Source organism: Leopardus geoffroyi, chromosome A1 (genome assembly GCF_018350155.1).
Source record: "Leopardus geoffroyi isolate Oge1 chromosome A1, O.geoffroyi_Oge1_pat1.0, whole genome shotgun sequence".
Lineage (NCBI taxonomy): Eukaryota > Metazoa > Chordata > Mammalia > Carnivora > Felidae > Leopardus > Leopardus geoffroyi.
In genome coordinates, this window is record NC_059326.1 from 111083611 (window position 1) to 111109924 (window position 26314).

Genomic DNA, 26314 nt, shown 5'->3' on the forward strand with positions numbered 1-26314 from the left:
GAATGTGCTGTCCTGGGGCCCATGCTCCCAGCGTCACTGAGGTGGAAAGTCGTGTCCTCCTGAAATGAAGGTAGTAATAAAGTAACCAACCGTTCTGGTTTGCCCAGGGCTGAGGGGTTTCCCAGGATGTGGAGTTTTTGGTGCTAACACCAGGGCAGATTTAAAAAAAAAAAAAAAGGATAGTTTGTCACCCTAGGTTGTAATCATTAACCCAAAGAGGAGACAGGCTTACCGAAGCACCAGCCAGGGTTCTAGCATGGCCCCCTAGGGGCTGCCCCACGCACCACCTAGTCCCTGTGGTTTGTGGTGGAGACTTGACCCACTCTGCCTGGCCCAAGGCAAGGAGATGCCCCCCTCCTCCAAGAAAGAAAACCTCTGTGGTCTGGGTGCTCTCAAAAGGCAGGAAGTTGAATCATCAGCTCCGGTAACGTCTCCGTCAGCCTGTGGGTCTGCCCAGGGAGTTCAGGGCTCTAGGCCCAGGGGCCTGGCTCTACACTTTGCTGCTTTCTCTGAACAGGAAAGCTCCGGAGTAAGGTTTCCAGTGAGACTTCTGAAGAAATGAGAGCTGTTGAGTCAGACAGTGAGGAGAGCTGGATGGCAGGTCCCCTGGGGCTCTAGCCCAGCTCTGGCCTAAGCTTGCTGTGTAGCCTTCAGTGACTCCTTCACCCTCTCCGTTTCTTGGCTTTGTCTTCTACCACAGAAATGCTGATTCTTGAAATCCCCTTGAATTAAGGATGTGGATGGTGACCTAAGCGAGAACGTTCTGGGTCAGTGGACAACTCATTCTAGGCTCTACAATCAGAATGCTCAGGCACACATCCTGTTTCCCACTCACCTGGGAGCAGGACCTGACCAGCTAACCCCTTTCAAACTGGAGAAGCTTCTAGGAAGGTGACAATTATGGATTTAGGGGGCTAAAGGGGAGGAGCAAAGAAGAGAAGCAGATTAAAGAAGGTTACCCACAGATAATGATGATAATCATACCACTTGTTTATTAGACAGTCACTATGTGCCAGCCCCTAGATGATCTTACTTGATCCTCACAATGACCCTTTCAGATAAAGACTGTCATTATTTCTACTTTATAAGTGAGGCAAATGAAGCTCAGAGAGATTATCTTGCTCACAAATAGCTACCAAGTGGTGGAACGGCCATTAACAGCTTTGTTAGACTGTGCTTTTGAGGTTCTGGGACTCAGGAAGCCCACAGGGGGCATTAGGGAGGGATGAGCTTCCCAGAGAAGTCAAGGGTCAGGTGAGGGAGAAACTATTCTTCCCGGTGCTGCGCAAAGACCTCCAGAGAACACACAGAAGTCTGGTGGCTGATGACCTTGGGGATTGTACCCCTGGCAGAGGCAGATCATGCTCTCACGGATTCCCCAGATGGTCTCTGAGGGCCTGGTGAGGAAATAGGACACACAGCAGGATTTTGCTGCTAAGAGGGAGCTGAGCATTTATTTCCTGAGCCAAGGCAGCCGGCTCTGCTCCAAAGGTGCCCCCTGAGTGTCTCTGTATGCTGCTCCCCGTCCTAGCATGGTGCTATGCTCAAGGTTCAGAGCCTTGTGGCCCATGACACACACTGCTTGGTTTCCCTCCTTCTCTGTGAGAGAGGGAACAAAGAATTCAGCAAGCCCAAGAGGGGCCAGTAAGGCCATTGACAGGGGCTGCTTCCCCAACTTGGCTGTCCTTGGTAACCCAGCAGGTAGATAATCCTGGGCAAAGAGGCCAGCCCAGCTGCCCAGGCTACTGACTGGACCCCCCAACATAGGCTCAGGTCTGGCCTGGAGATGCCTTCTCTTCCACGAGCAGCAGGTTCAAAGCCAGACTTAGCTATACCCGTGACCATTCCTTACCCTCTCTGGGGCACCATGAAATTCTCCACACAGCTCTTAATCTAAAAAGTGCTCTATTAATGTTTGCCATGTGGGTACTAAATGGATAGGTAAGAGTGGGAATTTGAGAGGATTCATTAGCCTCAGGATCTGGTATGGGCTAGGCCTGGACTGGTACCTTGGTGTGGAGATTGAGGCCTGGAATCTGGATGCAGGGGTTGAGGCTACCTTCCTGACCCCAACCTGGGCCTGCACTGGACCCCAGGCCTTAGGAGCCAAACCATCCTTGCAGGTTTTTGGCTTCTATACTTGGCTATTTAAAAAAATTTTTTTTTCAACGTTTATTTATTTTCGGGACAGAGAGAGACAAAGCATGAACGGGGGAGGGGCAGAGAGAGAGGGAAACACAGAATCGGAAACAGGCTCCAGGCTCTGAGCCATCAGCCCAGAGCCTGACGCGGGGCTCGAACTCACGGACTGCGAGATCGTGACCTGGCTGAAGTTGGACGCTTAACCGACTGCGCCACCCAGGCGCCCCTATACTTGGCTATTTTAGGCAGCCTAAAGCTAGACTTGATTGTGTCAAAACTGAAATAGCTCATTATTAGACATGGCTGGCTCACCCTTCCAAAGAAACCTTTCTGGAAGACTTGGGGTCTTGTAGTGAGCAAAACACCCCCCATCCCCCCCCTCCACACCCCCCAGCCCACACCATCCTATCCTTCAGTCCCTCTGGCAGGAAAGGAGGAACAGTCCAGGCAGCCCGGCCTCATCCAGGGCCTTCGCACACAGTGTGGGCTCCATGGGCACACGTGGGACTAAGGGCCCCTGGCAACACAGTGCCTCTGTCCAGGTCTGGGCCCTGCCCCCAGCTCCTCCCCATGGGAGAAAGGGCAGAATAGGACTGGCCGGTTGAGGACACTGTGGGACTGTGCCCAGGGAGTGACAGTTCTGGGCCTCTCCCTGCTCCTGATGATTGCCAGCAGGGGTGTGGAGCCCAAGAGGGAGGCCCCAATCCTTCCCCAGTCCAAAGGCCACTAACAGCCCAGTGGCTGGGAGTATGTCGAAGAGGCTGGGTCTTCAGGCGGGGAGGTTCAGGACAAAGGAGGATGGGCAGGAGAGAAGGAAGAGGCTGGGCTTAGTTCATATCCTAGGGCCTGAATGCATCTCTGCCTGGGTCAGGCTGGGCTTGGAGCTGCCCTCAGCTGCCCCCCACTGTACAGCCTGCAGGCTCTGGACAAAGCTCTGCATCATAGCCTGTCTTCTTTGGCCCCTCCTGCTCCTGGGTGGCAAGTCTCCTGTAGGACTTGAGTGAAATATCACCAGATTTCCAGGTTCCGGAGGCAAGTCCCTGCCTAAGCCACTCCCGTCAGAGAGTCTCCCTGCTCTGCCCACCCCCCTCCCCGGGAAGCGATACTTGTCCTCATTAGGGGTGGATGCTGTCAGACTTGCCCATGGTGGAATTTCTGAGCCTGGGCAGTTAGGTGAGAGAGATCTTTGGGTCAGGGAGCCCTTTGTGAGCCCCTCAAATTGAGTCAGCTAGGCAGTGCTCCGCTACAGCCCTGTTCACTGTAGGGGCCAAGTGGCCTTCATAGGGCCCCAAGTGTTGGAAGTGGGGACACCTCAGAACTCTCAGGGAGCTCCTAGCAGATGCAGTGTGGCCAGAGCAAAGGGGACAATTCAACAGCTAGGGCCATTGGTGCAGAAGTCAGAGCTCTGCCTCCCCCATCACAGGGACACCGAGGCTCAGTCAGAAGCCTGGGCAGAGATGGTGTTGAGGGGAATATGGAAATAGCTGAAGGGCTAGACTCAAAGCCTCTGGCTTCCCAATGCTAGGCTTGGCATGGGGTGGGGAGGAAGCTGAAGAGGACTGAGAATCTCAGAAATCAGAGAAAGATTTCCTACAGAGACAAGTCTGACGCATGAGATGGAAAAGCTGTCGAGATGGGGGGAGCTGGGAGTAAGTCTGTAGGTGGAGACATGCTAACAGGTGTATGGACCAGTGAGCCGCCCCCGGGGGAAATGTGTACAAAGCTTGTGATGAAACAGCAAGCAGCAGAGTGCTCTGGTCCTGAGCTCCAGGCCCTTGCAAGTCTTCACTGACTGTTACGGGTTGAATTGTGTCCCACCAAAAATGTCCTAACCCTAGTACCTGTGAGTATGTCCTTATTTAGAAATAGGCTATTTGCAGATATAATCCAGTTCAGATGAGTCATTAGGGTGGGCCCAAAGCCAATATGACTGATGTCCTTGTAAGAAGAGGGGAATTGGGACACAGTCACAAGCACATGTGGAGACACACAGACACTGAAGGAAGAGACCATGTAAAGATGAAGGCAGAGATCAGAAGGATGCAGCCACAAGCCAAGGAATGCCTGGAGCTACCAGAAGATAGAAGAGGCAATGAAGTATCCTCCCCCTTGAGGCTTGGGAGGGAGCCTGGCCCTGTCAACACCTTCATTTTGGACTTCCAGCCTCCAGAGTTGTGAAAGAACAATTTTCTATTGTTTTTAAGCCATTCAGCATGTGCTGCTTTGTTATGGCAGCTCTAGAAAACTAACACACCAGGCTGATTCTACTGCCTGGAATGCCCTTCTAGCTAGTCCAGTCACTGCCATCATACAGGCAGCCGAGGGTGGCTTCTCTGTGAGCCCTGACAGCGAGCCCTTGTCCAGTCAATCGGTAAGGTCTGCATGCCAGCCTGCCTTCCCGACTAGACCGTAAGTTCCTTCAGGGCAGGGCCTGGCCTGGAGTAGGGCAGCACAGTTCCTGGTACACCGTGGGTGCTCAGTCACAGAGAGGTGACTGAAGGAATAGTTGAGGGGAAATGAGTGCCTTTCAGACTGGGGCATGTCATCTACTCCTCTACAGCCTGTTCTAGCTTGGGTGGGAACAGGGCAGTCCACAGAGAGGTTATAGCATCATCCCCACAGGCCACTCCCAGCTCTTCTACCGTCCAGCCCCCTCCCAGCCTCGTGTGAGCCTGAATAACTTAGGGAAATTCCTAACCTTCCCTTTCAATCTGGCCATTGGCTCTAAGAGTTTGCCACAACATAACTTCTCAGGTCCCTCCAACAAGGGGACTGTGTCTGTGGCTCGATGACTCATGCACACTGCTCCATCCCGCAGCTTTGGGCGGGACCCAGGGCTGGGGATAGTGCCAGCCAGGGCAGGCTAAGAGCTGGGACATCCCATTGCACCAGCCCAGTCCCCAGGAACGGAGTGTGCTCAAGGCTTCAGGACAAAAATCTGGAAGCAGGGAGGCAACACTCATTTGAGCTGAGATCTGAGAGGCAAAAAGCAGCAGACAGAGGCAACAGTGAGTTCAAAGGCCCTGAGGTAGGAGGGAGCTTGGTATGATCAAGAACTGAAAAGAGGCAGAGGAGGCTGGGGCATGCTGAAAGAGAGGTCATGGGTAGGACATATGATTAGACTGAGGTCATCTGGGTAATACAGGGTAATGTCTCCATCTCAAGGCCCTTGATTTAATCATGTTTGCAAAGTCCTTTTTGCCATGTAAGGTAACATATTCCAGGTTATGGAAAGCACACCATAAACATGTTGGGAGGGCATTATTCTGCCCACTGCAGTATCTCGCTCATCCTCTTATCTGCCTCTCACTCCATTGCTACATTTCTGTTCACCTATCTATCTACCTATTTGGATTTGACCATGGATCTACTAACTTTGTCACCTGGCCACAAATTATCTCCCTTCTTACCCCTTTATCAAGTATCAACAAGTTATTTATCAATCTATCATTCCTCCATGGCTTTCATCATTCAATCTGATAATTGTATGGTCCCCCAGCCATGGGTCCAATAAACTAATTTTTAAACTCAATCTATCATTTGATAGTCCTCTGTACATGATGAATTATCAGTCATCTAGCTCCATATTTTTATATGTGTCACATATGTGGACATTCCTTCTAAACACCTACAAATAAATTGAATAAATATTCATGACTGCTTGCCATGTGCCCAATTCTATGTCATGTGTGGGTGAGATACAGGGTTGTTTATACCCCTGGTAACCATATTGGGCCCTTTTTCATCATTGTCATCATCGCTGTCGATGCCATCACTGCCAACCTATGCACACTGTCCAGTTTTGTTATCCACGTAGGGATCGTTTTTATATGGACTTACCAGCCAAATCCAGGCTGTTCTAGTCTGCCTTTTGCTCACTAGCCATCCTGTGTATAAATAATGCAGACCCATTTTAACTTAATTTCAGATAAAGTGTAGGTAGAAAACTGTATCTGCTGGGCAAGCATCTTATGCCTCGAATAACAAATCCTAAAGTTAAATGGAAATTATTTTTAGGTTGTCTAGGCAAATAGCACAGAGGATGGGGACTCTAGAGAGGCTACATTAGGTGTATCTGGACACATGCAGACATGCAACACACACGTACACATGAGCATGGGTACACACAAATGCACACATGCACACAGTCTTTCTTCTGCTCCCACATAGTGAATCCTTCCTGGCTCATTCACACATTGTGAGTATGTGCACACACATGGCCAAAGTGGACACTTGAACACTGATTCATACCCTAACCCATCTTGTTTCCAATCTAGGAATCTCACCTCCCCACCTGAGCTGTGAGGTTTTCCAGAGCAAGAATGATACCTGCTGTTCCTTGGGCATGCCCTCACAGCCTGGACAGCCAGCAGACTAGACACTTAAGAGCTGTGTGCCTTTCCTTGAATTCTAAGGGCAGCTGGGGATCAGAAAAGTAAGCAGCTAGATGCCCAAAGACAGAGGGTCTTCAGGGAAGTCCCTTCTGCCCCTTAGGAATCTGCCTCTCTTGCCCCAGCTGGATGCCAGGGTCTACAGGCTTTCCTTCTTCTGTAGAACTTTCCTAGAGCCTAGAGGAACTGTATTAGGTGGATAATCTGCCTGGAGCTGGCCTAGCTGGGGATCAGCTTGACAAGAATTCCCTTGTTTCCAAGCATGTCCATTGCACAGGCATCCAGGGCCAATTCCTGTCCAAGTCTCTCCCCAGGGCCCTGGCTGGAGATCTAGAACATTTTGAAGGAGGTTGCCACCTGCCAGAGCTGCAGGTCCTGGATGTCCACCAGTTACAGTGGCTAAGGCCACCCCAGGCTCACAAGTCACTTTGTCCACAGCCATAAGGGAGGAACAGCTTGCTCACTAGTGCCTGCAGGAGGCTCCCAAGGCAACCACCTTGGACTCTGGAGCACTTCCCAGCAGTGGGAAGCTGGTCAAAGCCAGGACACCATTAACGAAGCCTTGACTGGAGTGAGGCATCTCAGGGCCAGCTGCCCTTGCTGCTTCTGGTTCCACGCTGAGGCTAGATTCTATCCACATACTTGACCCCATCCAAATCCAATTAATGCCCCTCCTCCATCCTGTGGTATCCTCAGGACAGACACTTCATCTAACACATCTCTGTAAACTGAAGCTAGCCTAGACCAACCATAGGAATTGTATCTGCACCTGTGCACAGCTCACACCAACATCCTGTGGGCCCAGAGCCCAAGTCCTAGCCTGAAGCAGTCTCCACTTCTGCCTCCCAGTCCAGAGCCCTCACTCAGTGGGTTTCATTAACTGTTTAGAGCCCAACAGGTAATGAATAATCCCCACATTTGTTTCCTGAGGAACCAAGCTGGGCCAGGTATCCTCAAGCCAAATGTTCTGGGAAGAAATGGTAGTCCATCTGTCAGAGGAGGGAAGCCGTGATGCTCAGAAACCTCCTTTCTCACACTGATTCCCAGTCGCAGCCTGGCCCATGTTTAAGTCCCAGCAGGCCAAAGGCCAAGTGGAGCTTTTCCATGCCCCTGCTGGAGCTCAGTCTCCATGAGAAGGCTCTGGAATGAACTTAGAATCCCAGAGAGACCCTAATGCTGGGGCCCAAAGAGGGCCAAACAGGCCCCAGGCCACCAGGAGTCAGCACTGGGGCTAGACCAGAGGGCTAGACCAGAGGGCAGGCTTCCTGGACAATGCAGTCCATGGTTGGGCTGGGAAAACATGTCCTGCCACCCCCATGATGCTTTTGTCTCTGGAGAATTCTAAGCACCTATGGTAAATGCAAAGGGCTTCTTAGGGCTTCCTCAACAACCATGGGGCTGACTCTTCCTCTTCATCTTCACAACTCCTACGTTAACCCTTCACCTCTTCCCAACTTCACTTCCTACACTACAACACAGGCAACTCATCAACAATTTGATGAGTATCTTTCAGATGCTTTGTTTTCTCTATGAAATTATGTATATCTGTGTGTCTATGTTCAGATAAAAATGTAGACTTTTTAAGGTGTTTTTTCATGCAGATAATATCTTATACATATTACCCCGAAACTTGCTTTTTGTTTTCACGTGTACAGCATAATGATCTGATATTTGTATATCCTGAAACTTGCTTTTCACTTAACACTTTTATTAGAACTTTTTCCACATCAAACACACAAAACCACACAATGCTTCTTTCTTCGCTGCCTTCTTTTTTTTTTTTTTAATGTTTTTATTTATTTTTGAGAGAGAGAGAGAGTGCACTAGCAGGGGAAGGGCAGAGAGAGAAATCCCAAGCAGGATCCACACTATCAGTGCAGAGGCTGACTCAGAGCTCCAACCCATGAACTGCAAGATCATGACCTGAGCAGAAATCAGGAGTCAGATGCTTAACCAGCTAAGCCACCCAGGTGCCCCACTGCCTTCTTTTTGACTGTGGTTTATTTAGCCAGTGCTCTAGTGATGGACATTCAAGCCATTTCCAGTTTTTCTTTTTTCTTTATAAAGATTGTATTTTAGGGGCGCCTGGGTGGCTTGGTTGGTTGGGCGTCCAACTTCAGCTCAGGTCACGATCTCATGGCTTGTCGGTTTGAGCCCCATGTTGGGCTCTGTGCTCACAGCTCAGAGCCTGGAGCCTACTTTGGATTCTGTGTCTCCCTCTCCCTCTCTCCCCATCCCCTGCTCATACTCTGTCTCTCTCTGTCTCTCAAAAATAAATAAACATGAGAAAAATAATAATAAAATAAATATTATATTTTGTTTAAAAAATTTTTTTTAGTGTTTATTCACTTTTGAGAGAGAGACAGAGCGTGAGTGGGGGAGGGGCAGAGAAAGAGGTAGTCTAAGATTCCGAAGCAGGCTCCAGGCTCCAAGCTGTCAGCACAGAACGTGAGGCGGGGCTCGAACCCATGAACCATAAGATCATGACCTGAGCTGAAGTCGGGAAGACCAAATGACTGAGCCACCCAGGCATCCCAAAGATTTATTTTATTTTATTTTATTTTAAGTAACCTCTACACCCAATGTGGGGCTTGAACTCATGACCCTGAGATCAAGAGTCTCGTGCTCTACCGACGGAGCCAGCCAGGCGCCCCTCTAATGATATCTTAAACAGATCTTCTTGTGCCCACATCAGAGGGTCTCTCTGGGGTAGATTCCTAGAAGTAGACTGCATGTTCTCATCTACTTCTAACTTGGGGCAACCTTTCTCATCTCCTACTTCTAACTTGGTTCTCACCTTTCATCTTCAACCAGCTTACTGGTATATTTTCCTGTACAAGGGCAGTTCTCTCTCAGAAGGAACCCTAGAACCAGTTATTAGCATCATGTTCTACGCCCCCACTGTACTGCTGTGCACCAGACAGACACATTTCATCTCTCTGTATCATTCTCCCCGCCCCACCCCCAACTCATCAAAATTTTTATCTATATGCAGGTCCATCTCCAGACCCTTCTCAACCTTTCTGTATTTTTCCACCCCACAGGCTCCCCAGATAGCTTGCCCATCCTGCATACACTTAAGGATTTGTCTTCCTAAATGGGCCAAAACCCCTCTAAAATAGGATCTGAACCTGGAACTCACTGCCCTAAGATAAAGCCTTGTTTGTATAGGTGCTTGTTAAAAGCATGCTATTTCTAATAAAACCAGGTTACCTCCAGCATGGCTATGAATTCATCAGTAAATCCATGGGAAGGGTCTTTGTAAGACTGCCAGATGAAGGGAGATTTGCTTCATTTATCAGAAACCCTATGGAAGGGGAACCTGGGTGGTTTAGTCGGTTAAGTGTCAGACTTCAGCTCAGGTCATGATCTAGCAGTTCGTGTGTTTGAGCCCCATGTCGGGCTCTGTGCTGACACCTCAGAGCCTGGAAACTGCTTCAGATTCTGTGTCTTCCTCTCTGTCTGCTCCTCCCCAGCATGTGCTCTGCCTGTCTGTCTGTCTGTCTGTCTCTCTCTCAAAAATAAATAAACAGAAAGAAAGAAAGAAAGAAAGAAAGAAAGAAAGAAAGAAAGAAAGAAAGAAAGAAAGAAACCCTAGGGGAAGAGGAAAGGGTTTTGCTTACCCTGTTCAACTTGACTTGGAGCCAGCGCCTTTGGTTCTTGATGGTTCTTGGACAGAGCCAGGTCCCTCAGCTCCACGCGGGGCATCTCACACTTTGATGAGTGTCTGGTCAAGCTGGCCCCTGACTTGGCCGGAGTTACTGCCTGCTGCCAGTTTCTGGGGAAGTGTTTAGAAGCCCCAGGGATCTTCTTTGCCTTCTGCCATCTGTGGCCACTGGGCTGAGTCTGAGAGTCTGAGAAGAGACAGGTGGCCAGGCTGGCACATCATCCAGACATCTCCTACGGCTGGTCAGTACCATCTCTAAACCAGCTGGCAAAGGCTCCAGAGGGGTGCTTCTCCCAGGCATGTGTTTGTAGCACCACAGAAAGTAGCAAGGCTGGCTCTTGCCAGGGCAGCGTCTTAAGCCACAGATGCAGCCCTGGGCAGTTTTCCTATCTGCCCAAACCCCACCTGCAGCCCCTGCCTGGAGCCTAGGAGGCAGAGCTGCTGGATCTGTCCTCTCTTGAATGCCAAATTATGCGCTTTGCATAGGGCTTGGCACAGAGTAGGCAGCCAGGAAATATTTACTGAATGACCAAGAGAATGAATGTTCACCCTCCCTTAGAGGAGGTCACCTAGTAGCACTGACTATATTTGGGAGGGTGAGGATCAGATTCCAGAAACAGAGGAGATGGAAGAAAGGGTGAGCAAAGCTCACATGTGTGATCTTCCCAGATTTCATTTTGTCCCTTTAGGATTTGCAGAAAGTCTCTAGGAACTCTAATGTTAGGACAAGTATTGTGATCCAGTTTTCCTAACTCTACTACATCAAGTATCATCTATGGACTGGCACCATCCAAATCATCTAGCAGCCCGTTAGAAATGCAGATTCTCAAGCCCTGCCCCAAACCTAATGAATCAGAACCTTCATGTAGACAGGAACCCAGGTGATTCATGTTCATGTTATTGTTGTACAAGTACTGCCTTAAGCAGCTAGTGAGTGAACATAGGACTTCTCACCTGATACAGTTTGGCTGCTGGAGAGTGTGGCTAACTTCATGTGGGGCTTCTGCCTATCCTGATGACTCAAACAAATTATTGAGTCATATATTGTTTGTCTCTCCAGCCCTTGAACACTGTTAGAACAGAGTAAGCATTCAATAAATAAATGTTGAATGATTCTCATGCTCTTTTCTACATTTAGGGTGCTTAGGGTATGCTGGACCTCTGGTTCTGGATATAAATCACAAGGGATTAGAACTTTTGTTCCCAGTAGGGACCCCCGGAAGAACAGCTATTGTCTGATGAGCAATTACTGAGTGCCAGGCCAATGCTTACAAAGTGTGGTTCAAGGCCAAGGGCATCAAGCATGACCAGGTACTTATTAAAAAATGCATATCAGGGCGCCTGGGTGGCTCAGTCGGTTAAGCGTCCGACTTCGGCTCAGGTCACGATCTCACGGTCCGTGAGTTCGAGCCCCGTGTCGGGCTCTGGGCCGATGGCTCAGAGCCTGGAGCCTGCTTCCGATTCTGTGTCTCCCTCTCTCTCTCTGCCTCTCCCCTTTTCATGCTCTGTCTCTCTCTGTCTCAAAAATAAATAAATGTTAAAAAAAAAAAAATGCATATCCTTGGGCCTTGCCCCAGACCTGCCCGTTGAGAACCTTTAGGGATAAAGTCTAGAAATCCACGTTTTATTTTTATTTTATTTTATTATTTTATTTTATTTTATTTTATTTTATTTTATTTTATTTTATTTTATTTTATTTTATTTATGTTTATTTATTTTTGAGACCAAGAGAGAGAGAGAGACAGCACAAGCAGGAGAGGGGCAGAGAGAGAGGGGGACAGAAGATCCAAAGCAGGCTCCACACTGACAGCGGAGAGCCAGATGCGGGGCTCAAACTTATGAACTGAGAGATCATGACCTGAGCCAAAGTCTGACACTTAACCAACTGAGACACCCAGGCACCTGGAAATCCACATTTAAAAAAATTTGAGGGTTGGCGGGGAGTGGCTCCTGGGTGGCTCAGTCAGTTGAGCATTAGACTCTTGATTTCTGCTCAGGTCATGATCTCATGGTTTGTGAGATGAAGCCCTGCCTCAGGTTCCACATAGCCTGCTTGGAATTCTCTCTCTCCCTCTCTCTCTGCCCCACCCCCTGCCCGTCTCAAAAATAAAATAAATAAAACTTTAAAGAAATTTAAGTTTTATTTCTTTAAGTAATCTCTACACCCAACATGGGACTTGAACTCATGACCCTGAGATCCAGAGTCACAAACTCTTCTGACTGAGCCAGCCAGGCACTCCCAGAAATCTCCATTTTTAACAAGCATACCAGGCACACTGAAGTTTGGAAATTATTGCATCCCTAATTACAGAGGAGGAAACTTAGGCACACAGAGGTTGTACAAAGTCACAGAGCTGGTGAATGGTGGGGACAGGACTCTATCCTAAGACCATATGAATGTGGAATCCACAGTTTTAGCCATACACTGAAAAAATTGATGCTGGGTCTGACTGTGTGTATTTAGCCATATACATCACTTTGTGTCCACAAAGTTTGGTAGATTATGAACTCTTGTGAAATACTGGAAGGCAGTTAATGTGTTTTCTTTCTCTCAGTTATCTGTAGAACCCATTAAACATGGCTAGTACCTGGAAGACTCTCAATAAAAATCATTTGAATTGAATTCCTACAGATACATGATTATCTATTTCTATAAACATACATATACAGAGGACTTCTCATTTTCAAGTAGAATCTTGGAACAAGGTATAACAACTATAAACTTTCCCACTCTCTCTTGAACCCACTCAGTCAAACTTTCACTTATGCCAGTGTGTTGATGTGGCTCTTATCAGTATCAGCAGTGACTTCAACGTGGCTGAAACTAATGATCAATTGTCAGTCTGTATCTAACCTCATTCCTCTTGGTAGCTTTGCACATAGAGCTTTCCTCCCTCCTGAAACACTCTTATCTTGTCTTCTAAGACACTCCTCCTATCTCTCTGGATGCCACTGCTTTCTTTTTACTTTTTTCCCCCAATTAAAAAAAATTATTTTTATTATTTTTAAATATTTTATTTTTAAGGAATCTCTACACCCAACAGTAGAGCTCAAACACACAAGAGTCCCATGCTCCACTGACTGAGCCAGCCAGGCACCCCTCCCCCAATTTTTTTATTGTGATAAAATACACATAACATAAATTTTACTATCTTAATCATTTTTAAAAAAATTTTTTTAACGTTTATTCATTTTTGAGAGACAGAAAGAGACAGAGCATGAGCAGGGAAGGGGCCGAGAGAGAGGGAGACACAGAATCTGAAGCAGGCTCCAGGATCTGAGCTGTCAGCACAGAGCCCGATGCGGGGCTCGAACTCACAAACTGCGAAATCATGACCTGAGCCGAAGTCGGATGCTCAACCGACTGAGCCACCCAGGCGCCCCACAATCTTAATCATTTTTAAGTGTACAGTTCAATGATATTAAGTACATTCACACTGTTGTGCAACTGTCACCACCCTCCATCTCCAGAACTCTTTCATCTTGCAAAACTGAAACTGTACCTGTTGAACTATGAGTCCCCATCTGCCCTCCCTGCTCCAGCCCCTGGCAAACACTGTTCTTTCTGTCTCTATGAATTTCATCACTCTAGGTATCTCGCATAAGTGGAATCATACAGTATTTGTCTTTTTGTGACTGGCTTATTTCCCTTAGCATAAGGACCTAAAGGTGCATCCATGTTGTAGCATGTTGCAGAATTTCCTTCCTTTTTAAGGCTGAATAATATTCCATTCTATGTATATACCACATTTTGCTTTACCCATTCATCCATTAACAGACACTTGGGTTGCTTCCACATTTTAGTTATCGTGGATGATGCTACTATGAACACAAGTACACAAATATCTCTTCAAGACCCTGTTTTCAATTCTTTTGAATATATATCCAGAAATGGAATTGCTGGATCATATGGTAATTCTATTTTTAATTTTCTGAGGAATGGCCATACTGTTTTCCACAGTGGCTGTACTATTTTATATTCTCAATGATAGTGCACAACTGTTCTAATTTCTCCACATCCTTGCCAACCCTTGTTATTTTCTGTTTGTTTTTTTTTTCTTTTAAATAATAGCCATCCTATTGGATGTGAGGTGGTACCGTATTGCACCTTTGATCTGTATTTCCCTAATGGTGAGCAACATTGAGCATCTTTTCATGTGCTTTTTGGCCATTTATATTTCTTCTTTGGAGAAATGTCTGAATATTTCTTTTTTAACAACATCTTACTGATTCCTTTTCATCTTCCAGACCTCTTAACCTTGTAGTGGCCAAGGGCATCGTCCTTGGACTTCTCTTTCTACACTCAATTCCTTAGTGATTTCAAACAGTCTTATAGCTTTAAAAACCAGCCACCTGCTGACCCTTCTCAAAAGGTACCTTCAGCCCCGAACCTACCTCTGAGCTGAGGCTACCATTTCTAACTGCCTACAGGACGGCTGCACTTGGACATCTAATAGGTATCTTAAGCTTACTATGTCTTAATGCGGAGCTCCTTATCCTCCCCCGAATCTACTCCTTCCATAGTCTTCACATATCTTTTAATGGCAATTCTGTTTTTCCACTGGTTCAAGACAAAACTCTAGTCATCCTTGAATTCTTGTTTTCTCATGCCTCATCAACAAATCCTGTCAAAGCTATCTTCATAAAATATATTGACTTTGACCACTTCCCCTGCTACCACTCTAGTGTACTTTAACATCATCTCTTACCTGGTTTATTTCAGTGACCTCCTCACCTGTCTTCCAGCTTCAGCCTTTCTACTTTCAGTCTGTCCTCCATAGGACAGCAAAGTAACCTGTAAAATCCAGTGTCAGATTATGTCACTCCTCAGCTCAAAACCATCTTTAGTACTCCTAGCAAAAGCCAAATTCCTAACAATGGCCTATGTCACTTCTTTCTTCTACATGTGCACAATAAGCATCTTCCTACCTCAGGACCTCTGCATTTGCTAGAGACCGCAAATGGTGGAGACAGTGGTTTCTTTTACTTTGTGCCAGGGACCCCTGTGCAGTTAGTAATGCCCATGGATTCCTTCTGAGTACAGTATCTTTAAATCCATAAAATAAGTTTCATAAATTATAAAGAAAACCAATTATGCTGAAATACAACTCTCAAAATATTTTTAAAATGTGTAATAGAGTAATATATGTGTTTCTTATTAATTCATTAAATTACAAGAGCTAGCAGCATAATTATGAAGTAGTGATAACTGTAATGATATTTTAAGATATTTGAAGCAACTATAATGTGCTATGAAAATATCTGATTTCTACTAGCAACAACATCACAGGTGCTGCTAATAGCACTGTGATTTGCTGTCTGCATTCATAATTGAAGAACATGCCAAATGTTAATTCGTGAAAATAAAGATAACATTTTTTCCCTATCTGAAGTCAAGACTCTGTGAATTCTATACACAGATCTCTGGAGGAGAGTGTCTGCGGACTCCATGTTAAGAACCCCTGCCTTAGAATGCTCTTCTCCCATAAGCCCTCACAGCTCATTCCTTCACCTCCTTTAATTCAAAAGCCACCTTCTCAGTCAGCTCTTCCCTGAGGACTCTATTTAAATTGCATGCCCACGTTCCCTATCCCCCTTTCCTACTTAATTTTTCTGAACAGCACTTACTCACCTTCAAATATAATATTTCACTTAAAAAAAATTGTGCATCTCCTTCCACTAGAAAGTGAATTCCATGGGAGTAGGCATTTTTGTCTGCCACTTTTGTGCTGTGTCCTCAGCCCCTAGAATGGTACCTGGAATACAGGTGGCACTCAGTAAACATTTGTTGAAAAAAAAAAAAGAGTAATTACATCTCCTAGAACTCTTATGTTTCTTCTCTTTTTTTTTTCTGCAGTAAGTTCATGATTTGTGAGACTTTTACTAAAGATTAAAGAGTTATGATTATCTCCTTTCCTATTATTCTGTAAACATTATCAAGGTTAACCTTAAACAGTAGCAGAGAGCAGCAGGAATGCAAGGATTCTGATGGAGCTTCCAGTCCTAAACAAGAAGTACCTTCCAAGGACTCCTTAGGGGACCTGTGTCTCACCCAAATTCAGGGAACCACCTTAGAGGCAAAGTGCTACCCATAAAATTCTTTCTTGCTGTTACAGCAGTCAGGCCCCCATCCCCAATCAAACCAATAATTCTCATACCTTTTAATTCTGGCAGCATGGTAAAATGGACAACACATAATCTTGGGGGCATCCAAACCAGGTGCCAACTCTGCCACCACTTCCTAGCTCGTGTGATTGTTGGTGAGTCACGAAACCTTTCTGAATAGATAAAATGGGATTTTTCTGAGGATGAAATGGGATGACTGGCATAGTGCACAGCACAGGAGATGGTCATCTTCACCCTCTTCCATCTCTCTAGGTCATTTTATAACTGCCTGCCAAGGCTCACAGGATCTTGATGGCTAAGAGGAGGAGCCTGTCCAGTCCTTTCCTGTATGTAAACCCGCTATATCTAGACCCAGAGTGCTTCCTTTGGACTGTGCCACTGTAAATTGGTGCCTCCATTCCCACTTCAAATGTGTGGTTAAGACTGCCATCTGGACCTTGACCATGAAGCCTACCATCTAGTACAGTTTTTTCTCTTCTACTTCTTTTTGCCCTAACTGGGAGATCTTGTATATGTCATCATAGAGGACAAGATAGAAATCATTGTTCTCCAGTATTTCCAGTGTTAAGAGCTTTCAGGGAGCATATTCACCCTTCCAAAACACAAACACCAGGGAAAGTGCTAATGTGCACTGTGCACTCTGAGCCAGGCCCCTGCTTTACACATACAGAATGTATGCAAACATATATACATATATGTATATATACACATGGCTTCAGGAACCCTCCAACCATCCTATTCTATAGAAGAAAGAGACCCAGAGATATGAATGTGCTTGCCCACATTAAGTAGCTTCTCAACTGCAAAGCCAGGATTTGAATCCAGGTATTTGACCATTTTTGTTACATGCTAACAGCTTGTGACATCTGTTTTCTGGCACTGAGTTTAGGCTTGGGAAAATCCTACCAACTCAGAGCTAGAGTCAGGTCTGGAGGTGGTACCCCAGTTCTTCAGTCTTGCCAAACAAGCCTTCCCAGACTTTGTGAATGAAGGCCAAGGAAGAGAAACGCTGCTGGGGCTCCCTTTGAGCTCATATTTCTTTCTTGTTGCAGAAAGGGCTTATTTCCACGTTCACCATCTTCCTCTTTGTTGTGTAGACCATTTAACCCGTCAGAGGATTTGTGCTGTTAGAAGTTTGTTTATTATTAGATTTATTTCTCCTATAAGCAAATGTGTTCACAACATTCCATGGGGGAATCTTTTTAAGTGTCACATAAATGTCATCTTATGTAAATTGAGTATTTGTCTTTCCATAGAAGGGGGTGGAAGGGAAAGAAAGAAAGGATAAACAACCTTCAGTCTCGGAGAGGGAAGGCGGTTCCTGTCCCAGTTCACAACTCACCCATGTGCCTTCAAAGCCAAAGGTGAGTTGCAAAAATTATTGGATCATCTTTGAGGGGCAGCCAAAAGGGAGGGGGAAGGAAAAGTTGGCAACGATGCTTTGGGGATGTTGAACCAGGTTCCCAGGTCTCCCCAACAAACCCCGCCTGAGACCAGACCACCCTCTCCCCAATTGGGAGCATTGGGAGAAGGCTGCAGCTTGCCCCGGACACCTCCCCATCCAGGAGGCTAGCGCAGCTCCTTCCTCGAGAGAAGGTGAGCACCGCGGGCGCAGCGGGTTGGGTGGGTGTGGCCCGCGGCTCTGGGAACCGACCCAAGGCCCCGCCACCGCCCGCGAGCCGCCCGACAGCCCGCCTGCCTGGCGAGCGCAAGCGCTTCTTCCAGAAACTGCGAGGATCCGAGCGCACTGTTTGTGCACCACAAGGTCAAGTCGGGAAGTGGAGCCGGAGGAGGAGGGGCGAGGAGGCGAAGGGTGGGGAGAGGGGCGCCCCGCTTCCTCGCCAAGTGCCAGCCCTTGGAAGTAGCCCCCTCGGTTTTTAACCCTTTAGGGGGAATGGGAAGGACGAGCTAGGGGGGAAGGGAACACCTCGGGGCAAACTCCTACTGGGGCCAAGACTTGCAGCTACCCACCCACCCATCACTGCGTTCCCCACCCCCCGGAAATGCGGGGCAGAGCTGGGAGCCTGTAGGCACCCGAACGGGGGAGGGGGGCAACGAACCCGAGAAGGACCCTCTCCACGGACGGCCCCTCCTTCCTGAGGTCGCCGGCAATTTCAAGTTTCCCCCGCCCGGGATGTTAGTTTCCATCTGCTGTGGGTGGGGGAGAAGGGACGCGCCCCCTCCCCCAGACTCGCGCGCGTGCCCCTCCCCTCCGCTCCTGCCAGCACTTTCTGCTCACTTCTGGCGCTGCAGAGCGCCACGCGATTTATTCGGTTCGCATTTTTAAACCAGCGATTCGGGAGCAGGGCCTAGGGCGAGGGTCTTCCAGCGCTGGAGCCCCGGGAGGCGGGGTGCTCGGTGCAAACCTCGTTCCCTCCGCGAGTGTCGCCTTCAGGCTGTTATTTGCAAAGAAACGTCTTTTTGACGCAGGGAGAAATGGCAAATTTTAAGTACGTCATTAATATGGCGCCAAAAGATTTTTTTAAGTATAAGCTTGCTTTTTTTTTTTTTTTTAAGGTTGCGGGGGGCGCCGCCCGGGTCTGGGGCTCGAAGGGGGCGGGGTGTGAGCAGAAAGTGTGAGAGAGTGGAGGGGCGGGGTATGTGTGTGAGTGTGTGAAGTGTGAGCAGACCTGATGGGACTTGCACGGGCGCAGCCGCCGCTCGGGCCCGGCCCTGGGGACAGGGCGGGCTGGGGGCGCCCCAGAGCCCATGGGGAGTCTGGGCCCGAGGTGCAGGCAGACGGGCAGCCGGGTAGAGCACCCTCCCCGCCCCCGAGGCCTGCAACCCTACCTGGACCCGCTGCCGGAGCCAAACAACCGGGCGGGGGGTGGGGCGGGCGACGGTGGGGGGGTGTCAGGAGTGGAGATCCGAGTGAATAAGAAAAAAGTGGCTACTCCCCCTCCCTCGCTCCTCCCGCCCGCCCCCACCCCACCCCCACCCCAACACATTTTTTTTCTAAAGAGATCACAAGGAAGTCTTGGTTTAAAAAGAAACAGAAACATACACAGGGGGATTGGTGAATGGTGCCGACCGCGGCCATCGCAGTTGGAGGCTATTTTTTTGGGAGGGGGGTGAGTAGCGTCCATGGAGTTACTTTGTGCCCATTCCTAGCGACAAGGGCTTACGTCCAGCGGGCTGACCGTCCCCAGCAGGGGTGCGGGGCCGGGGACGCCGAGGGCCCGGCAGCCTCCCTCGCCGCGACCCCGGATGGATGCGCGCCCCCCGCCCGTCCGCGCCGGCCCCAGGAGCTCCGGGTTTCGGGAGCATCCTTCCAGCGCCGGCCCCCGCCGCGGCGCGTAGTCCAGGGCAGCGCCCCTCAGAAGGGCACCGCGGAGGAAGGTAAGATCCTGCCCCCAGCGATGGGCCCTGCGCATCTCCACGGCGTTATTTTATGTTTTTGCAACAGATCTGCCAGCGCTCCTCGCTCCCTCGCTCGCGCTCTCTCTCTTGCTCGCTCGCTCCCTCTCTCTCCTGCTGGCTGCCTGTTCTAGGAAGCCAGGGCGCGGGGGGGGGGGGGGGGAGATGCACAGCACCGGGGAGAGAGATTGCGCATGTTGGTCAGTCGTGTTTTAAAGAGTACATTGCGGGGAGGCTGAGAGGGGCGCATGCAACAACAACTTTTGGAAGGGTGAGCTTGGCGACCTTCTTTATTAATGACTGCGGCAAAGCGCCCCCGGGCCGGTGAGGGGGCGCGGGCGGGCGGGGGCGCGCCAGGGCTGCAACTTGCCCCGCGGGCTCCGGCCGCGCGGAGGGGCTGCGGCGGGAGACCGCAGCGGAGGGGAGGTCGTTCTGCCGGAGACGGGGGTTCGGAGGACCCAGAGCTATCTGCCCTCCTGTCGCCCTGAGTTTCATTTTGTTGATACGCAGCACGTCCGGCCGCCGAACCGGGCTGAGCCGGTGCACATGACTCCGCGCTGGGCTCACGTGCAGCCGGTCCGGTCCCAGACACCTTCCGGGGGCCACCGCCTCCGCCCTGTCGCCCCCTCTCCGGGCTGGGTGCACGCGGGCGCTGCACGCGGGGGCAGCATGCTCAGCTCCCCGGCGCGGAGGCTCTGCACAAATTAAACAGTGTTTTGGAGGGGCGGGGGACACCCTTTCCAGGTGAGTATGCCGGGTGTGCAGTTCCGGCGTACGGGGCGCGGGCTGGGGTCGGGGGCAGTCCCCCCTCTGGGGCTGCGCGGGAGTCCGGCGGGGGAGAAGCGCTGGGAGAGTGGAAATGTACCGGCTGCGGCCGGAGCGGCGGGTGCGCGCCCGCGGGGCGACGGCAGGGGGCGTGGCCCTTGTTTACCTTCTCCCAACTCTGCCGGTTCGCGTCCCGCTTCGGGGACGGTACTGCAGTCCCCTGCCCTCCGCCTCGGTCCCTGCGCCCTGGGTGGTACTGGGAAGATGTAAGCAAGTGGCAGTCCCAGCCTGGGACATACACACCTGACCCTCAAATAAGTGACATTGCAGCCCCAGCCCCCACCAAACACCGCTGCAGTCCCTCTCCCGGATCCCGGGCCCCGCCCCGCCCCCGGCAGTGGCATCTTCCCGGCCTCACCTCCTTCCTCCCTCTCTCCCTCTCTCCCTCCCTCCTTCCCACCCACTCGCCTGCGCCTGCGGAGCGGCTCCCGCCCGCTTCCTCCCCGCCTGGGTGCAGACTTGTGGCTCCCTCCGGTCCCTTCCCGCCTATCACTGGGCCTGAGACACTCTCATCTCCAGGCCAAAGGATGAGAGGTCAGCCTCGCGATTCGTAGCTGTTACATCAGAAGGTGGGGATGTCTGTGAAACAGGGAGGAAGGCTTCGCGGTGGCTTCCAGAGGCCCAGGACACCCCCCCCCCCCCCACACACACCCAGTCTCCCCCCCCCCCCCCCCCACAGAGCTGCCCACTTCCTAAGAGGCTCGGCTCCTCTTACCCGCTTCACCTAAAGACCTCTCCCCCGCCCTGGACGTCAAGTCCGCAGCCCCCGGCCCGAACCGCCCCTTGCCCTTCCTTTGCCTGGGCCAGAGCCCCCCGCAGCCACCTCCGGCTCCTCCTCCCGGCTCTCGCGGTCGGAATCACGCCGGCGCGCCTCCAGCCTGCTGTGCCGCGGACTGCCTCCAGGGGCAGGCTGGAGGCGCGCGCCACCCCCTCCCAATCCCCGTAGCCATCGCCGCGGGCCGGGACGCCTTTTTTTTTTTTTTTTTAAACCACTTTGGCTGCAGGTCTTATGCCAGGGCTGGTGGGGGCGGGAAGGGCAGTGTTTCCCCTTGCCCTGAGCCAAGGGCACGGTGCACCCAGCGACTGTGGTCTCTGTAGATTTCCAAACCTTGCTCCCGCTTTTAGCAACCCTCGCTCATCTACTGCGGGACGTAAAGTTTTACCCAGAGGCTGAGTTTGTAGGGGTCATCAGGAGGCATCTTGTTTGCGCTCGGAGTGGCGCTAAAGGGAGTTGGGGAAAGACTAAGAGGGCACGGCTGGCTTGCCGCCTTGCCTTTGTTGGAAGGGGGAGGAGCCCTGAGTTTTGAGCCCACACTAGCTGTCAGGATGTCCCCTTAACGTTTATGTTTGCAAACTGAATCAGGGTCCCGGGTCTGCCGCCTGGTCCCTCCTCTCACGGTGGCATTGACTCCCTCCCTTCACTGGTAAAATTCCCAGTAGGACATTTGGCAAAAGGGCCATGCAAGGAGCTGCCAACCGGGCCTGGCCCTGTTTCCTGGGTTCCCAGGGTGCTGGCTTCTCCCCTACCCTGACTTCCTCTCTCACCTTAGGGCCCCAAGTGAACGCACCATCCCTCCCATCTCTTCTTCCTCAGGCGGGTTGGGACTTGCAAAGCGATCTAACAAGCAGAGGAGGAAAATAACAACAGAATAACTGTAAGGGGAAGGAATGAGTAATAAAGCCGACCCAGGCAGGGAGGAGGGCTTTCATGTTTAAGAGATGCTATTTGCTTTTTAGGTCACAGGCTGCAAAACAGGCTTTGATCCGAAGTGGGCGAATAATTTATTGAGAAAGTTTGCATGGTAGGGGGAAAAAAAGGGATGTTTGTTTGATCTGGAGCCCTCTCAGTTGTCCCAAGTGCTGTTGGCTGTTGTTTGGAGTGGAAAAGCATTTGGTTCTACAGCAAATGCCTCGCAGAGGGAAGTCCTCGCCCCAGGCAGCAGGACTTGCAGTGAATATTGGTTTTGAAACTGTTTGGCCAAAGGTCTCTCCAGCACTTTTGGAGATGAAGTGTTTAAGGACAAAGTTGTTTGGACTCAGGATGCAGCAAATGTTTCCAGAACATTTCCCATCCAACGTGCTTTTTCTTTCCCTAAATTTCATGGCTAAATGGCCAGTAACATTATTCCAAGAGAGCTTCCACTTGCCTTTCATTGACAGGTGAGGTGGGACTGCTGGTCCCAGCCCCCAGATGTACCCTGGAGTCTTGAGGGTAGACCTCCAACACTAACTACCACATCCATGACGGGGGTGGGGGTGGGGGGACAGCGGGGAGCAGGGTGCTCTAGTTAACCGGGGTTCCAGGTAACAGGAAGGTAGTTGTCTTACACCCAAGACCCAGTTCAGTGACTTCCAGTCCAAATTCTTGACAACTCATCCACCAGGCTCTTTGCAGGCCTTACAGTTAGTTCTGTGTTTAGGTGCTCCAAGGAAAGACCAGGTTGTGAGGAGGTATTCCTGGCCTGCTTTGTGCAGATCCACATAGGATCCTGACCGTGTGGCTTAAAGTTTAGGAACCCAGGAAGGTTCTCAAATAACCCATAGGAATCTGGAGTACGTCAGCCACGCTCTGGGGTTGTAGGCCTGTGCAGGTTAGCCCGGGGCGGGGGGGGGGGGGGGGGGGGGGGGGGGGGGGGGCGGGGCGCCCATGATATACCACCTGGAGTCAGAGAGCCTGGGTTCGAATGCTAGCTATGCAGTCACCAACTGTAACAGTGCTCTGTGCCTCACTTTCTTCATCTGTAAGTAGGGTTAGTAACAGTCTGTATCCCATGATTGGTGTATGGATTAAGCAATATATTGCATAAAGAAGATTAAACCCAAAGCCAGGCATGTGGTAAGCACTTGATTAGCATTAGCCATTTTTACTATTATTATTAATGATCTGGAGAGGGCCCAAAAGCAGCTTTGACCTTTGATCTCTCCCCTTTAGGCTAGGCCAGAGAGCCAGCTCCCTTCTCTGAAGAAGGGACGAGAAGGACCCTGCAGTTGCCAATGGGCAGCCATCTGTGGGAGCAAGTGGACTGAGCATTGCCCTCTGAGGTGGAGGGTAGGGTGAGAAGGTGCCGAAGGACAAAGTAGACAAAGCCCCTTTTCATTCTTCCAGGATCCCCTAGGTATGTCCCCAGAACTGGGTTTGGTGGGTCGGTGTGGGCAGCGTGTTCCAGGGAGCTGGGTGCCCTCAGGGACACTTGGAATTGCAAGTGGGCAGTGATGAGCGTTGGAGGAGGGTTCAGGCTCCCCTCTGCTTGGAGAAGCAAGTTTGAGGATCTGTGTGTACAAAATCATTTTTTGTAATGGCAATTACTGTCCCTCAGAAGGCATTAAAGTTAATGAGAGATAGGAAAGACTGGGGCTCTGACCCCCGTTTAAAGCTGGTTTAAGAGTGTGCAGCTCTTGTTTTCTGAATGTCTGGCCTTCCCGACACAAGGAGGCTCTGAGGACAGGTTTTCCAGCCGAAATATCATTAAATTGTATTAGCATCTTATTACACACACGCCTAAGCGGTCTGCCTCAGACAGGGAGACTTTTTGTTTCTCTTTGAAAGATTGTGTCTGGAATGGTAAATTGCCTGCTTGAAAGCCGTTTTCCCCCCCTTTTTAAGGAGGAAGACGAAGTCCTGCTGTGTGTGGTGGCGGGCAGGGCAGGCCTGGTGGCCCCCAGAGAAGAGAGGCCGGAGGCCAGGTTGGGGTGTTTTAACTGCCCAGGGAGCGGCTGCACTAGCAGGCCTGAAAGGCCCACTGTTCCCAGGGTCAGCTGGAAGGGCGTTAATGGAGGCCCAGGGTGTTTATTTGAGTTTATTTGTGGCGAGGTCTTTAAAGGGGGCTGGCATTGGGCATTGGTGTTTCAAGTCCAGACCCGAGGCCCCCACTAAGACCAATGGCTAGTGCTGCCAAGAAAACATCTGCCACCAAATTGCTGCCCTATTACTGAGTTGACATTGATCATTAGCCAGGAGCCCAACCAAATAAAGCCTCCTGGAAAATGTGTGAGGTTAAGATGGGGAAGGCAGGCTGTGAAAACAGGACGAAATCTTGGCCTGGGGTGTATGTTCCTGCAAGCTGCAGGCCAGCCAGCTGGGCTCTGTGCACCCCACACTTCTACAGGGAGGGGACAAGAATTCACTCAGCATCCCTGTGTATCAAACCCCTTTTGTGTGCTGGACATAACACGAGCTCCAGCAGAGATCCAGACAGACATGCTCCTTCCCCTCTTCTCCAAAGAGGACATTGAACAAGTAGCTCAACAGATACTAATCATGGTGGATGCTCTGAAGATGTTGAATAACTTGGTTGTGGGTTTTCTTTAGATAAGGTAACTGGCATAAACCTCCTTGACCTTTAAGTTGAAATGTGAAGGATAAAAAGTCAGACATGCATAGACTACTAGAACCTTACAGCAGAGAGCGCAGCTTGTGCACTGGTTCTGAAGCATGGAATATTTGGCTTGTTTCAGGAAATGAAAGGAGACCAGTGTGGCTAGAAAGTGGTGAGGAAGGGGATAGTGGTCCATGTGAACTTGTTGAGGTAGGGAGGGGCCAGATCATGGGGATATTGTGGTAAAGAGCTTGAATTTTGCCCTTTGATCAGCAGGAAGCCTTTGAAAGATTTTAAATAGGGGTATGACATGATCTGATTTATGTTTCTTTAAAGGTCATTTTGGCTGCTGTGTGGATTCTAGATTGAGGGGTGGAGGGGAGCAACAGTGGAAGGTGGGAGATGAATGAGGAGTCCAGGCAAGAGATGAGACTGGTTTGGACCAGTGTGGTAGCAGCAGAGATGGGGAAAAGTGGATGGATTCACAGTATGTTCTGGACAGAGAGCCCCCTGGACTTGCCAGGGGACTACTGTGGGGGCAGAGATTGCACAGAGAGGCTGTGGGAACTCTAGGACACCCATGCTCCCGAAGGAGAGCTTCTGCTCTCTGTCTCCAGGCTGGGGATGGTGTGGGAGGTGCAAAGGGAAGGAAAAGGGGACCCTTTTCAGGGGGTCACCTTTATCCCCAAAAGCAAAACGCCTTGTGACACTGGGGTGTTTTTCCAGAGCAGACCTTGCTTTGGGAGAGATGGGAGGGGCCAGTGGAGAGAGAAAACCAGAGGCCAAGACCAAAGTGTCAGCAGCCCCCCACACACCCCACCTGGATTTCAGCTTTGGGGAAGGAGTCCTCCCTGTCTCCTAGCTGAGTTGGGGGTGGGGAGTCAAGGGACAAAAGACTGTCCCACAGGGAAGCCCAAGCCTCATTTGGAGCTTCATTAGCCACTAACAGTGGAGGTTCACCTGAGGCAGGGAGGCCTTTGGAACAGACTTGGTTCAAAGGAAAGAAACTTCGCTAACAAAAAAAGTAGCTTCCCTCTGAAGCCTAGTTATTATTCCAATTAAGCCACACAAAATCTGCTCCCTTAATAACACCCTACCCAGAAGAATTCTGGGGTGTTTTCACGGAGGGAAGGTTGGACTGGGAGCAGGCTGAGGGTGGGGTGTAGGTCTGAAAGCTGGCAGGTTACCTGTTGGTCCTTGGGCAACAGGAAACAGCATCACGAGAAGGGTGTTGGCAATCGAAGAGTCCTGTTATAGGAGTCCTTCCTTGCTGTACATGAGCCCCTCAGGGCATTGGTAGGAGGACCCCTTACCTGGCCCAGGGTTCTCACGATATGACTAGCACTTATATGGAGAGCCAGCCACTGTGCTTAAGGTTTTACGCTGCTCTCGTTTATCCTCACCAGCCGATTCTGGCCCACGGATGTGTTTAGTTTGGCCGTCTCAAAGTGTTTTTAAAAATTCTGAATCAGTTGCCAACATTTGAAGCT

At 50.1% G+C, this 26314-nt stretch overlaps 1 protein-coding gene and 1 long non-coding RNA gene across 12 annotated transcripts in view; one reads left to right on the forward strand and one right to left on the reverse strand.

The window, feature by feature from the left end:
* The window catches only part of JADE2 (jade family PHD finger 2), a 115659-nt gene that overhangs the window by 43769 nt on the left and 45576 nt on the right, over positions 1-26314 (forward strand). Inside the window, exons 1-2 of one of the 11 annotated variants that reach the window (XM_045489103.1) lie at positions 18010-18091; positions 23441-23624. The gene's annotated coding sequence lies outside the window, so the exon portion shown is untranslated. Of the gene's footprint in view, positions 1-17585; positions 17691-18006; positions 18092-18848; positions 19666-19843; positions 19955-20314; positions 20428-23163; positions 23345-23440; positions 23625-26314 lie in introns of those variants that run through there. The other 10 variants (XM_045489057.1, XM_045489067.1, XM_045489093.1 and 7 more) reach the window with 10 other exon arrangements.
* LOC123603842 lies at positions 10078-19173 on the reverse strand. Its single transcript, XR_006715066.1, has 3 exons — positions 19117-19173; positions 14910-14995; positions 10078-10387 (listed from the first exon to the last, which is right to left on the reverse strand). It is a non-coding gene; the product is annotated as an uncharacterized LOC123603842 (long non-coding RNA).